This window comes from Oncorhynchus gorbuscha, unplaced genomic scaffold, assembly GCF_021184085.1.
Source record: "Oncorhynchus gorbuscha isolate QuinsamMale2020 ecotype Even-year unplaced genomic scaffold, OgorEven_v1.0 Un_scaffold_5037, whole genome shotgun sequence".
In the NCBI taxonomy this organism is placed as follows: Eukaryota; Metazoa; Chordata; class Actinopteri; order Salmoniformes; family Salmonidae; genus Oncorhynchus; species Oncorhynchus gorbuscha.
In genome coordinates this window covers 1-14718 of record NW_025748928.1, presented here as the reverse complement: position 1 = coordinate 14718, position 14718 = coordinate 1, and the positions used below count along the sequence as shown (strand labels likewise).

Here is a 14718-nt window from a genome sequence, read left to right as displayed (position 1 = left end):
ATGGGGTAGCAGTGCAGGTGCATGAGTGAGAGACAATTTCACGGTCGCACTATTTTGAAGCTGAATTATGATTATCAGTTTCTACATGTGTACTAATATTCAGACACATTCAGTTGTTTCAATCTTTATCTATAATTGTTACTATGGTGTGAACGGGAAATACAGTTGGCAGTGGTGTAAAGTAACTAAGTAAAAATACTTTGAAGTACTGCTTAAAGGAGATGTTTTCTGTTTTATAAATGGCATGTTATGGTTACGTGCACTTGTGTTGTGTAATTTAAAGTATGTACTTTGTCTAATGTGAATGAATGAATGTTTTTTGTCAATGCTTAGCTACCTGATCTATTGTAATTACATAATTGACTAGAATAAAGTGACAGAACTGTCAAAACAATAACTTGTGTTCGTGTCTCTTTATTACTACAGGCCAAATCAGATTAAGTCTGAGGCCGGTAACATCAACAGTGAGGACAAACCCAGCCTTCCTCTCTCCTTCCACACTGAGTCCAAACCTACAGTCACTGGGTCCTGATTGTGACAGTGGAGCCCAGTTTGCTCTGCAGGATCCAGAGATGGCATCAGTGAAGCTGGAAGACTGCAGTCCAACACTGGAGCTGAATGTCAACATTAAAGATGAAGAGGAGGAGAAATCGGTTTCTCTTAGTAAGCACAGGTTTTTTCTAATTAAGTCTGTGTTCATTCCAACTTCTCCACTGTGCATGAAAAGTTGCAGTAGAACTGTTTCATGATGAACTGTTTCAATGAGAAGGTAGATGTTATTTCATGCTACTGAGACTTGCATGGTTTGACACCAGTATTGTCAGCATTTGTTTTATTCACAGGTCTATCTGGAGTGATCAGAGTGTAGACTGAAGAAGTGGAGTAGACAAACTGCCAGTTTTCGGGTTCTATTATGAAATGAGTGTGTAGTTTCTAACCCCTGTGATAGTGAGTGGAGGATGATATGGCTCATAATTTCCATAACCCTCCCCCCTTTTTAGCTTTCAATAGTTTTATTCCCCCTTTGTATTGCACAGCCTACTTATAAGAATACATACAGTACATTCGGAAAGTATTCAAACCCTGGGTCGGTAGAGACCATGCAATCTCTACCAACTCCCTATGATTTTAAAAACAGAAGGTTTTGTCCTCTTGCATATTAATGTTATTTCCAATAATAGACATGATTAGAATACGGGCCAAAACAACAAATGCAGAAATAATGGTTTTATCAGAAACTTGGCTAAAGAAATCTGTGTCAAATAACTGGATTTCTATTGATGGGTTCATGGTTTCGAGAGCTGATCGGATGAGTAAAGGAGGAGGGGTTGCAATTTATGTTAAATCTGAGTTTAACACCTCTGAAATTCTCTCGATTACCAAACCAAACATTTTGAATTGCTTGCGGTTAAAGTGAAAGTATGTAAGGACTCCCACATCACTGTAGTCGGCTTTGGGAGACACACTAAACCCTCTTAGAGCTACCCCCTATACTGCCCCCGTTGGAGAAAGTGCGTACCCATAGTAAACTGAAAATATTTATTCCCAAAATTGCTAATATATGCATATAAAAATTATTATTGAATAGAAAACACTCTAAAGTTTCTAAAACCGTTAAAATTATGTCTGTATGTAAAGCAGAACTCTCAGGGCAGCCTTTCTCCCAAATTCTCTCTTGTGAAGAGAAAAGTTGGGTCAACTTTGACGTCATGGCCCCCACCCTTCCCAGGCAGGTACGGATCCAGGAACAGTCTCTATCTGTTCAGCGCGATGTCAGCTTTCAAATGGCACGTTCATTGTGAGAATCCCACGAGCCCTGCACGTTTGGCGGGCGAAATTGCTCGTTTCCCTCTGAAAAACAGGCACTCTTTTGCGCGGCCGATTTGGAGTACGTCTTTTTCCATGATGCAGCATTTCAAGCCGGATTGTCTGTTAGCGTTGCTCTTTGTTCTACATGCTAAAAACATCATAAATCTCGATTTTTCACATTGTTTGACCAGTTTAGTGGACATATAATATGTAAATTGGAAGTTTTGATGCGCAAGAGTGCTGGACCAGAAGTCATTTTGGATGCATTTCAGCCGAAGCTGTTAACATGTGCTGATACAGAGATACACAACGTGAAACCAAATGATGTATTGGGTAAGTATGACTCCTTCTACGTCTCCTGATGGAAGAACATCAAAGGTAAGGGAATATTTATGTGGTTATTTGGTGTTTCTGTGGACTCCAAACGTAGAGGAGACATACTGCTAATATCGGAGCGCTGACTCATAGTATAGCCCAGTGAACGATGTCTGTAACGTTAAAAATAAATGTAATACAGCGCTTGCATTAAGAAGAAGTGTATCTTTGTAAATATGTGTAGAACATGTATATTTAGTCATGTTTATTGCTTGTTATCTGACGTTATCTGTCGGAGCTATCATCATTTCTCCTGACATTTGAGTAGCATTTTTTTTTAAATGTCGTCATTGTAAACAGATTTATGGATATAAATGGCATATTATTGAAAAAAATGTACTGTGTAACATGTAATATTACTGTCATCTGATGAAGATTTTCAAAAGGTTAGTGAATTATTTATTTTTTAATCCTACTTTTAAATTTGATTTTTTCTGGGACAAAATGGCCGCCGCTTGCCTTTTGTTTCGGTGGTGATCTAATATAAATATGTGCTATGTTTTCGCCGTAAAACATTTTAGAAATCTGACTTGCTGGGTAGATAAACAAGGTGTTCATCTTTCATTTGAGCCATTGGACTTGTTAATGTGTGGAGGTTAAATATTTTTAGGAATATTTTTGCGTTCCATGCGCCACCTTCCAGCTGAATGTGGGTGGGGGGAGTTCCCAAATTGGAACCCTAGTCCCCTTCTGGTTAAAGGACTCTGAATTCATTATTTTGGGAGATTTGAACAGGAACATCCTTACATCTGTATCAGACTGTTTTTAAAGAACTGTGTGACTCTCTGGATCTCACTCTATTAATTAATGTTCCCAACCAGACCGAATCCCAGAGCACCTAACAAATCAACTCTATTGGACATTATTCTAACGAATACCTCTCACAAATACACATCAACTGGGATATTCTGTAATGATGTCAGTGATCACTGTGCAATTGCTTGTGTTAGAAATACAAAAATGACCAAAGCCAAACCCCGTTATATTTAGAAAATACATTTTAGACAGTTTGATGAGCAAGTGTTCTTACATGATCTGTACCATAATATATAATAATAATATTGACAGGGTAAGTCTGATTCCCGATGTTGACACTGCCTGGGACTATTTTTATATGAAATTTGTGTCCATTTGTGATAAGCCCCTGTGAAGAAATATAGAATCAGTGGAAGGGACACTCCCTGGTTTTCAGATAACTTGGCACAATTCATTAGAAAGAGAAATATATCTTGGGCTCAAACTAGACATACAAAAGCTTCTGTTGACTGGGCCTCCTTCAGAGCGCTAAGAAACACATGAACAGGGTTGATCAGGAAGTCCAAATCAGATGACTATTTAAATGTAGTCACAGAGAACCTAAACACCCCTACCAAGTTCTGGAAGCCAATCAAATCAGTGTCAGGTTCTAATGTATCCTCTGACCTTCCTGACCTTTTAATGATGGATTCTAATGATGTGAAAGATGAAGCCCATATTGTAGGGGTTTTAACAAGCACTTCATATATGCTGGTTCAGTTGTTGATAATGGTGGGACCCAGGCCTCTAATGTCAGCTCTGTTACAGTCAACTATGATATAGGCCCTCATGTGAACCATTTGAACTTTGAGCCTGTTTCTTATACTGAGGTCTATGAAGCACTAAAGGACATAGACACTAAAATGTCTGCAGGTCCAGACAACCTGGACTCCGACCTCCTTAAAGATAGCAGCCGGTATTATTACTGAACCTGTGGCTCACATTTTCAATTGGAGTCTCTTGACCAATTCCATATCCAGCATTTGGATATCAGCTTATGTCCTCCCACTGCTAAAGGGTGGAGATCCCTCAGATGCTACTAACTATGGTCCTATCTCTAAACTCCCTATCCTGGCCAAAGTCTATGAATCCCTAGTGAACTCAGTTAAAAAGCTCCTTCATCAAAAAGAACATACTGAGCAGGGTTCAGTCTGTCTTCTGTTTGTGGATTCATCAAAGGCCTTTGATTCAGTTGACCATGAATTGTTGCTAGCTAGACTCAGAAACATTGGTCTCTGTGAAGGGGCAGTAAATTGGTTTAGGAATTATCTTTCTGACAGAACACAATGTGTATATACTGACAATCACAAGTCTCGCTTTCTTGGAATGAATATAGGTGTCCCAGGGTTCCATTTTAGCTCCAGTGTTCTCAATTTCTATTAATGATTTGGGAAATGGGATGCAACCAGGAAAGTTACATCTATTTGCAGATGATACAGTCATATATTCATGTGCTCCTTCTATGGTTCAGGCTGTTGAAGAGCTCTAGTCACTGCAGGCCTCCCTTTTATGGTCTCAAACTGGCCTTGAATGTACAAAAAACGAAATTCATGACCTTTCCCAGAGCTAGAACTCTGCCAGAGAAGGTTAGCATTGTCACATCTGGTGGCTTATCCATTGAAAACGTGTCATCCTACAAATACCTAGGTATTTGGTTGGATGACAAGTTGTCCTTCAAAGTTCATGTGGATAATCTTGTGACAAAGCTGCTTAAATTTTCTCTCTGTTGTTGATTATGGTGACTTGTTGTATATGCATGCAGCCTCCTCTGTCTTACAGAGACTGGACTCTGTTTATCATGCAGCCTCCTCTGTCTTACAGAGACTGGACTGTGTTTATCATGCAGCCTCCTCTGTCTTACAGGGACTGGACTCTGTTTATCATGCAGCCTCCTCTGTCTTACAGAGACTGGACTCTGTTTATCATGCAGCCTCCTCTGTCTTACAGAGACTGGACTCTGTTTATCATGCAGCCTCCTCTGTCTTACAGAGACTGGACTCTGTTTATCATGCAGCCTCCTCTGTCTTACAGAGACTGGACTCTGTTTATCATGCATCCTTGCACTTTACTACAAATGCCAAGTCACTCACCCACCATTACACCTTGTACCAAATGGTAGATTGGACCTCACTTTATATGCACAGAAAGATACATTTGTATGTGTTCATCTACAAAGCCCTTTTAGGTAAACTCCCTCTTTACCTCTGTAGTCTGGTCTCCTTCACCACCAGTAGTTGCTAGGTGGTTGCTACTCAAAGTCCCCAGGACATTCACAGTATTAGGCAAGACTGCCTTCTCTTCTTGTGCACCAGAGGCATGGAATAGTCTACAATCCATGCTTCAACTAGATATGTTAGTGCCACTGTATACATTTAAAATATTGATGGGATGTTTTTTTGGGGTGCTGGATCATGTTGTATGTTTTTAATGATGTAATGTATTGATTGTTGCTGCCTTCTTGCCCAGGTCTCCCTTGAAAAAGAGACTGGGTCTCAATAGGCTTTTCCTGGTTAAATAAAACAATTGGAGAAGGAAGGGTTCTTTAGATCTGTTAGGAATAAGAGGGTATCATCAGCATACAGGGCCACTCAATGTTCAAAATCTGATGTTTTAATTCCACTAATTGACGTTTGGTCCCTTACTGCAATGGCAAAGGGTTCTATAGCTAAAAGAAAGAGTCCTGGACTGTCCGGACATCCTTGTCTCATCCCCCCTAAAAATCTGAAAATTGTGAAAAAAGTTGTTAGTGGCAACTTCTGCAGTGGGGTCTGTATATCATATCTTAATCCATTTACCGAAGTAGTTCCCAAATCTCTTAAGCACTTAAAATAAGACCACTCAACTCTATGGAATGCCTTCTCTGCATCAAGTGAGAGTATGGCAGTATCAGTGCACATGTGAAGGGTCCCCTATGTTTAGTACTCTCCTCACATTGTGAAAACCTTGGTTTTTCAGGAAACCATTTTGGTCTTTGGACAGAGTTCTCTCATATCTAATACACAATCTCCTGGCTAAGGCTTTAGCACAAATTCTTGAGTCGGATTTCAGAAGAGAAATCGGTCTGAACTTTCACATTTTGTTGGATTTATCAGGCTTCAGAATAAGAGTAAAGCTTAGAGAGGAGGGGAAGCAACCTTGCTGAAAGGATTCAGCATACAGAGCATTGAGAAATTATTCAGACCCCATGACTTTTTCCACATTTTGTTATGTTACAGCCTTATTATAAAATGGATTGTTTTTTTTCCCCTCATCAATCTACACACTACCCCATAATGACAAAGCAAACACAGTTTTTTTTTTAGAAATTTTAACAAAATGATAACTTTTTTCTCTCAATGTTATAACACATTTACATAAGTATTCAGACCCTTTACTCAGTACTTTGTTGAAGCACCTTTTAGCAGTGATTACAGACTCGAGTCTTCTTGTGTATGACGCTACAAGCTTGGCACACCTGTATTTTGGGAGTTTCTCCCATTATTCTCTGCAGATCCTCTCAAGCTCTGTCAGGTTAGATGGGGAGTGTTGCCGCACAGCTATTTTCTGGTCTCTCCAGAGATGTTCAAGTCTGGGCTCTGGCTGAGCCTCTCAAGGACATTGAGACTTGTCCCGAAGCCACTTCTGCGTTGTTTTGGCTGTGTATTTCAGGTTGTTGTCCTGTTGGAAGGTGAACCTTCGTCAGAGTTCCTGAGCACCCTGGAGCAGGGTTTCATCAAGGATCTCTCTGTATTTTGTTCCTTTTATCTTTCCACTCGATCCTGATTAGTCCCCCAGTCACCTCCCTGACCAAGGCCCTTCTCCCCCGATCTCAGTTTGGCCGGATGGCCAGCTCTAGAAAGATTATTGGTGGTTCCAAACTTCTTCCATTTTAAGAATGATTGAGGCCTTTCGATCATATTCTTGGACTAAAATGATTGTCACTCACATGCAAGCCTAACATCATGTGCAAAGGGCCTCTAGGTAACGTAGCACATTATTCAATGGTATCGCTTGTTCTCCACAGGCTGTTCATTTCTGATCTTTGATACTTTCTTGGTTTATTAAGGTATCATGTTATATATACTACGTTAACGCTATATATGTATGGACCATTTTGTTACTTAGTATTGTTAGGTTCTAATTCTCAGAGTAAAAACTTTATGGACTCTATGAAAGCTCAAACCAAGTTTATTCTTCTCAGAGGATCAATACAGCTGCATTAGACAAAGATATTGTTCACACAAGCACTGATATTTAACCCTTTCTCCTAGGCTGAGTCTCCTCCTACACATCTGAACAAATATTGTATCTTCACTGCCAGGCAGGAAACTAAGTGATACAGCCACAAACGTGTCTTTTCCCCTTAAGATCAGATGTTTCATTGATTAGAACATTTGCAGAATGTCGGCCAAAATCCATCTTCTCGCACTGCCAGCCACTGGGCTTCATCTCACTACCATATTTGTTGGTGAGTGGAAACACTAAGCAGATGCTTAACATTCCTACATCCAGTGAAATATCTCTCATTGTTCTATCTGTGGGTGCACGGTGGTAGTGGGGGAACAGGAAGTTCCAGGCAGGCACACACCATTCTTCAGAATAAATAATATATAATAATATATAATAATATATGCCATTTAGCAGACGCTTTTATCCAAAGCGACTTACAGTCATGTGTGCATACATTCTACGTATGGGTGGTCCCGGGGATCGAACCCACTACCCTGGCGTTACAAGCGCCCTGCTCTACCAACTGAGCTACAGAAGGACCAAGAAAGAGCCAGAACTGTGATGTCCAGAACCTTTGTGTTGGTTTCTATTTATTACTACAGGTATGTAATAGCCGGTTTAAACTTCCTAATATCAAAACAACATGTCATACCATGCTAGGTAACATCCGTTACTACATCTTTTAATAATAAGAGCTTTGCAATAGCCTTTGACTTTCAATGATGCGCCATCTCTAATGAACCATCAAAGTCACAACAGAAAAGTACAAAGAACTTTTATAGCCAAGATACACCCCTCTCAACTTACATGACAAACCACAGATCTTATGAACAGTTCACAAAGAAAGACTTTTACTTGAGAGAGAGGAGTATCCCATAGCCAGATAGCATTCGCTATTAATTATCATTCAGTTTGGTCCCTAAGATGAGGTTCTAATCTCGTTCCTGGTACTTCATAGCACAAAAACATTACCTCATGTTATCTGTAATGCTCTTTATGTCATGTTTGTCATTTATTATCTTGTCTTGTCCCTGTGCTTCCCATTCTATTCGTTTCCCTCTGCTGGTCTTATTTGGTTCTTTCCCTCCTTCTAGCCCTCTCTCTCCCCCTCCCTCTCTCACTCTCTCGCTCTCTCTTCTCTCTATCGTTCCGTTCCTGCTCCCAGCTGTTCCTATTCCCCTAATCATCATTTAGTCTTCCCACACCTGTTCCCGATCCTTTCCCCTGATTAGAGTCCCTATTTATTCCTTTGTGTTCCGTTCCTGTGCCGTCGGTTCCTTGTTTTGTATTCACCATGCTGTGATTGCGTTTCGCCCTGTCCTGTCGTGTTTTTTGCCGTGATTGTGTATCACCCTGTCCTGTCGTGTTTTGTGCCTTCATCAGACGCTGCGTGTGAGCAGGTGTCTCAGTCGACTACGGCCTGCGCCTACCCGAAGCGACCTGCAGTCTGTGGCCGCTTCTCCAGTTGTTTTCCCCTCTACAAATCTAGAGGATTTCAGTTATTCCGTTTTGAACATTAATAAACTCCGTTTCTGTTAAGTCGCGTTTGGGTCCTCTTTCACCTGCATGACAGAAGGAACCGACCAAGGAATGGACCCAGCGACTTCAGACGCTGTTTACACTGCCGTCAAGATCCAAGGAGCCATGCTCGGCAGACACGAGCAGGAATTGTCTGCTGCTCGCCAGGCCGTGGAAAACCTGGCTGCTCAGGTTTCCGACCTCTCTGGACAGTTCCAGAGTCTACGTCTCGTGCCACCTGTTACTTCCTGGCCTGCCGAGCCTCCAGAACCTAGGGTTAATAACCCACCTTGCTACTCCGGGCAGCCCACTGAGTGCCGCTCCTTTCTCACGCAGTGTGAGATTGTGTTCTCTCTCCAACCCAACACATACTCTAGAGAGAGAGCTCGGGTTGCTTACGTCATTTCACTCCTTACTGGCCGGGCTCGAGAATGGGGCACAGCTATCTGGGAGGCAAGGGCTGATTGCTCTAACAAATTCCAGAACTTTAAAGAGGAGATGATTCGGGTTTTTGACCGTTCAGTTTTTGGTGGGGAGGCTTCTAGGGTCCTGGCTTCCTTATGCCAAGGTGAACGGTCCATAACGGATTATTCCATTGAGTTTCGCACTCTTGCTGCCTCTAGTGAGTGGAACGAGCCGGCGCTGCTCGCTCGTTTTCTGGAGGGACTCCACGCAGTGGTTAAGGATGAGATTCTCTCCCGGGAGGTTCCTTCAGATGTGGACTCTTTGATTGCTCTCGCCATCCGCATAGAACGACGGGTAGATCTTCGTCACCGGGCTCGTGGAAGAGAGCTCGCATCAACGGTGTTTCCCTGCTCCGCATCGCAACCATCTCCCTCCTCTGGCTTTGAGACTGAGCCCATGCAGCTGGGAGGGATTCGCATCTCGACTAAGGAGAGGGAACGGAGGATCACCAACCGCCTGTGCCTCTATTGCGGAGTTGCTGGACATTTTGTTAATTCATGTCCAGTAAGAGGCCAGAGCCCATCAGTAAGCGGAGGGCTACTGGTGAGCGCTACTACTCAGGTCCCTTCATCTAGATCTTGTACTACTATGTCGGTCCATCTACGCTGGACCGGTTCGGGTGCTACATGCAGTGCCTTGATTGACTCTGGGGCTGAGGGTTGTTTCATGGACGAAGCATGGGTTCGGAAACATAACATTCCTTTCAGACCGTTAGACAAGCCTACGCCCATGTTTGCCTTTGATGGTAGTCATCTTCCCAGTATCAAATTTGAGACACTACCTTTAACTCTCACAGTATCTGGTAACCACAGTGAGACTATTTCTTTTTTGATTTTCCGTTCACCGTTTACACCTGTTGTTTTGGGTCATCCCTGGCTAGTATGTCATAATCCTTCTATTAATTGGTCTAGTAATTCTATCCTATCCTGGAACGTTTCTTGTCATGTGAAGTGTTTAATGTCTGCCATCCCTCCCGTTTCTTCTCTCCCTACTTCTCAGGAGGAACCTGGCGATTTGACAGGAGTGCCGGAGGAATATCATGATCTGCGCACGGTCTTCAGTCGGTCCCGAGCCAACTCCCTTCCTCCTCACCGGTCGTATGATTGTAGTATTGATCTCCTTCCAGGGACCACGCCTCCTCGAGGTAGACTATACTCTCTGTCGGCTCCCGAACGTAAGGCTCTCGAGGATTATTTGTCTGTGTCTCTTGACGCCGGTACCATAGTGCCTTCTTCTTCTCCGGCCGGGGCGGGGTTCTTTTTTGTTAAGAAGAAGGACGGTACTCTGCGCCCCTGCGTGGATTATCGAGGGCTGAATGACATAACGGTTAAGAATCGTTATCCGCTTCCCCTTATGTCATCAGCCTTCGAGATTCTGCAGGGAGCCAGGTGCTTTACTAAGTTGGACCTTCGTAACGCTTACCATCTCGTGCGCATCAGAGAGGGGGACGAGTGGAAAACGGCGTTTAACACTCCGTTAGGGCATTTTGAGTACCGGGTTCTGCCGTTCGGTCTCGCCAATGCGCCAGCTGTTTTCAGGCATTAGTTAATGATGTTCTGAGAGACATGCTGAACATTTTTGTTTTTGTCTATCTTGACGATATCCTGATTTTTCTCCGTCACTCGAGATTCATGTTCAGCACGTTCGACGTGTTCTACAGCGCCTTTTAGAGAATTGTCTCTACGTAAAGGCTGAGAAGTGCTCTTTTCATGTCTCCTCCGTTACTTTTCTCGGTTCCGTTATTTCCGCTGAAGGCATTCAGATGGATTCCGCTAAGGTCCAAGCTGTCAGTGATTGGCCCGTTCAAGGTCACGTGTCGAGTTGCAGCGCTTTTTAGGTTTCGCTAATTTCTATCGGCGTTTCATTCGTAATTTCGGTCAAGTTGCTGCCCCTCTCACAGCTCTTACTTCTGTCAAGACGTGTTTTAAGTGGTCCGGTTCCGCCCAGGGAGCTTTTGATCTTCTAAAAGAACGTTTTACGTCCGCTCCTATCCTCGTTACTCCTGACGTCACTAGACAATTCATTGTCGAGGTTGACGCTTCAGAGGTAGGCGTGGGAGCCATTCTATCCCAGCGCTTCCAGTCTGACGATAAGGTTCATCCGTGCGCTTATTTTTCTCATCGCCTGTCGCCATCTGAGCGCAACTATGATGTGGGTAACCGTGAACTGCTCGCCATCCGCTTAGCCCTAGGCGAATGGCGACAGTGGTTGGAGGGGCGACCGTTCCTTTTGTCGTTTGGACAGACCATAAGAACCTTGAGTACATCCGTTCTGCCAAACGACTTAATGCCCGTCAAGCTCGTTGGGCGTTGTTTTTCGCTCGTTTCGAGTTTGTGATTTCTTACCGTCCGGGTAGCAAGAACACCAAGCCTGATGCCTTATCCCGTCTGTTTAGTTCTTCTGTGGCTTCTACTGATCCCGAGGGGATTCTTCCTTATGGGCGTGTTGTCGGGTTGACAGTCTGGGGAATTGAAAGACAGGTTAAGCAAGCACTCACGCACACTGCGTCGCCGCGCGCTTGTCCTAGTAACCTCCTTTTCGTTCCTGTTTCCACTCGTCTGGCTGTTCTTCAGTGGGCTCACTCTGCCAAGTTAGCTGGTCATCCCGGTGTTCGAGGCACTCTTGCGTCTATTCGCCAGCGCTTTTGGTGGCCGACTCAGGAGCGTGACACGCGCCGTTTCGTGGCTGCGTGTTCAGACTGCGCGCAGAAGAAGTCTGGTAATTTTTTTTTCTGCTTCTGCTCCTGGTCTTGCTGGGTCTCAGTCTGTTCCCTGCCATCGCATCTCTCCTGTTCTTGTCCCTGCCCTTGCTGTGTCTCAGTCTGTCCCTAGTTCTCATTTTTTTTTTTTAGAGTAGTACCCTAGTTTCCCTTTTTATCGTTTTTTCGTTACGGTCCTGAGGAGAGGAGTTGGGTTCTTTCTCGGGGCGTGCTGGACCGTTTGATCTATGATTTCCTCCGTTGCCGCCAGTGTTCCTCCTCGAGAGCGCCAGGAGGCGCTCGGTGAGTGGGGGGTACTGTCATGTTTGTCATTTATTATCTTGTCTTGTCCCTGTGCTTCCCATTCTATTCGTTTCCCTCTGCTGGTCTTATTTGGTTCTTTCCCTCCTTCTAGCCCTCTCTCTCCCCTCCCTCTCTCACTCTCTCGCTCTCTCTTCTCTCTATCGTTCCGTTCCTGCTCCCAGCTGTTCCTATTCCCCTAATCATCATTTAGTCTTCCCACACCTGTTCCCGATCCTTTCCCCTGATTAGAGTCCCTATTTATTCCTTTGTGTTCCGTTCCTGTGCCGTCGGTTCCTTGTTTTGTATTCACCATGCTGTGATTGCGTTTCGCCCTGTCCTGTCGTGTTTTTTGCCGTGATTGTGTATCACCCTGTCCTGTCGTGTTTTGTGCCTTCATCAGACGCTGCGTGTGAGCAGGTGTCTCAGTCGACTACGGCCTGCGCCTACCCGAAGCGACCTGCAGTCTGTGGCCGCTTCTCCAGTTGTTTTCCCCTCTACAAATCTAGAGGATTTCAGTTATTCCGTTTTGAACATTAATAAACTCCGTTTCTGTTAAGTCGCGTTTGGGTCCTCTTTCACCTGCATGACACTTTAGGTTTTATCACCCAAAGACATTGTAAATATCCTCTGTCAGTGCTCTAATATAGAGGCCCATCCTCAGTGGAACACACACAATAGTTAACAGAATACTCTATTCTGTCAAATAAAACCATTATAGTGCAATACAAGGAGTATAACAATCTAGCAATGTTCCACAACAGTTTGTCTGAGGAAATTATGTACATACATTCAATCAATTTATTTGAGATATCTGAGTTTTTTTTAGCATGTTATTGATTTTGTGTAAAATTCACAAGCTGGTAAAATGGTGGCACCCACTCTGTCTGCGTCAACAGACTTCAGTGCTGGTCCACAGAGACAATTTCATGGTCACACTACAGTTCTGAAGCAGAATGTAATGATTATCAGTTTTCTACATGTTTACTAATATCCAGACACATTAAGATGTTTCTATATCTATAAATGTTACTATGGTGTGAATGTGAAATAAAATTGTTTTTTCATTGAAATAATACAGTAAAGACAAGGTTATTCAGGAAAATAGTACATAGTGATGCCTAAAACATACTGCAACTTTGTACTAAATGGCTTTTAGTCATTTATGCAAATTTGGGAAACTCTACTCTAGGTTAAGTACATTTACGTTGTGTAGACTAATTTAAAGCAGGTACTTTGTCTAATTGCAATGAATTCATGTTTTGTTCTAAATGCTTATCTACCAGATCTATTGAAATGAGATGAGTGTTTGACTTGGACAGATTATTAACAGTATTGTGGAGCTCCTGCACCTAAAAATGATTACCAGCACCTATTTCAGTCCAAGTCCAGCACTGAAATAGATCATTTAACAAGAATAAATATATATATTTTTTAGAATAAAGTGCCAGATCTGTCAAGACAACTTTCTGTCTGTTTCTCATTTGTTACTACAGGACAACTAGAATTAAGTCTGAGTTCGGTAACATCAATAGTGAGGACAAACCCAGCCTGCCTCTCTCCTTCCACACTGATTCCAAACCTACAGTCATTGGGTCCTGATTGTGACAGTGGAGCCCAGTTTGCTCTGCAGGATCCAGAGATGAAGCTGGAAGACTGCAGTCAGACAATGGAGCTGAATGTCAGCATTAAAGATGAAGAAGATAAGATAGAGAAATCTCTTTCTCAAGGTAAGAGAATGCCAATATTGTGCAATGCTGTCATCAGGGCAAAGGGTGGCTATTTGAAGAATCTCAGTTATAATGTATTTTGAATGGTTTAACACCTTTTTGTTTACTACATGATTCCATCTGTGTTATTTCATAGTTTTGATGTCTTCACTATATACAATGTAGAAAATAGTAAAAATAAAGAAAAACCCTTGAATGAGTATGTGTTCTGAAACGTTTGACCTGTAGTGTTTATCACAACTGACTGGTTCTTCTGATGTTGTTCTCACAGGAGACCATGTTGAGACATTCTCTACATCCAGAGAGAAACAGCAGGAAGATCACAGAGCTAAGAGGTCTCACCACTGTCCACATTGTGAGGAGAATTTTTCACTTCTATCAAAGCTACAATTACATGTAAAAATACACACAGGAGAGAATCTGTTTTCCTGTACTGACTGTGGGAAGAATTTCACAACCTCAAAGGCTCTGACAGTTCATCAGAGAGTGCACAGAGGAGAGAAGTCATACCCCTGCTCTGACTGTGGAAACAGTTTCTTTCAACTGTGCACCTTAAAAAGACATGAACATATACATACAGGAGAGAAGCCTTACTCCTGCTCTGACTGTGGAAAGAGTTTCTCTCAACTGTACAACTTAAAAAGACATGAACGCATACATACAGGAGAGAAGACTTACTCCTGCTCTGACTGTGACAAATGCTTCAAAATCAACTGCTCTAAAGGTCATCAGAGAACACACACAGGAGAAAAGCTTCTCCTGCTCTGAACAAATGCTTCAAAAGATCAACTGCTCTAAAGGTTCATCAGAGAACACACA

The 14718-nt window shown here is 42.9% G+C and overlaps 1 long non-coding RNA gene across 1 annotated transcript; it reads left to right on the top strand.

The window, feature by feature from the left end:
- Positions 1 to 607: 607 nt before the first annotated feature.
- Positions 608 to 14487, top strand: LOC124028925. The gene is made up of 3 exons (XR_006837680.1): positions 608 to 663; positions 13666 to 13899; positions 14171 to 14487. It is a non-coding gene; the product is annotated as an uncharacterized LOC124028925 (long non-coding RNA).
- Positions 14488 to 14718: the final 231 nt, after the last annotated feature.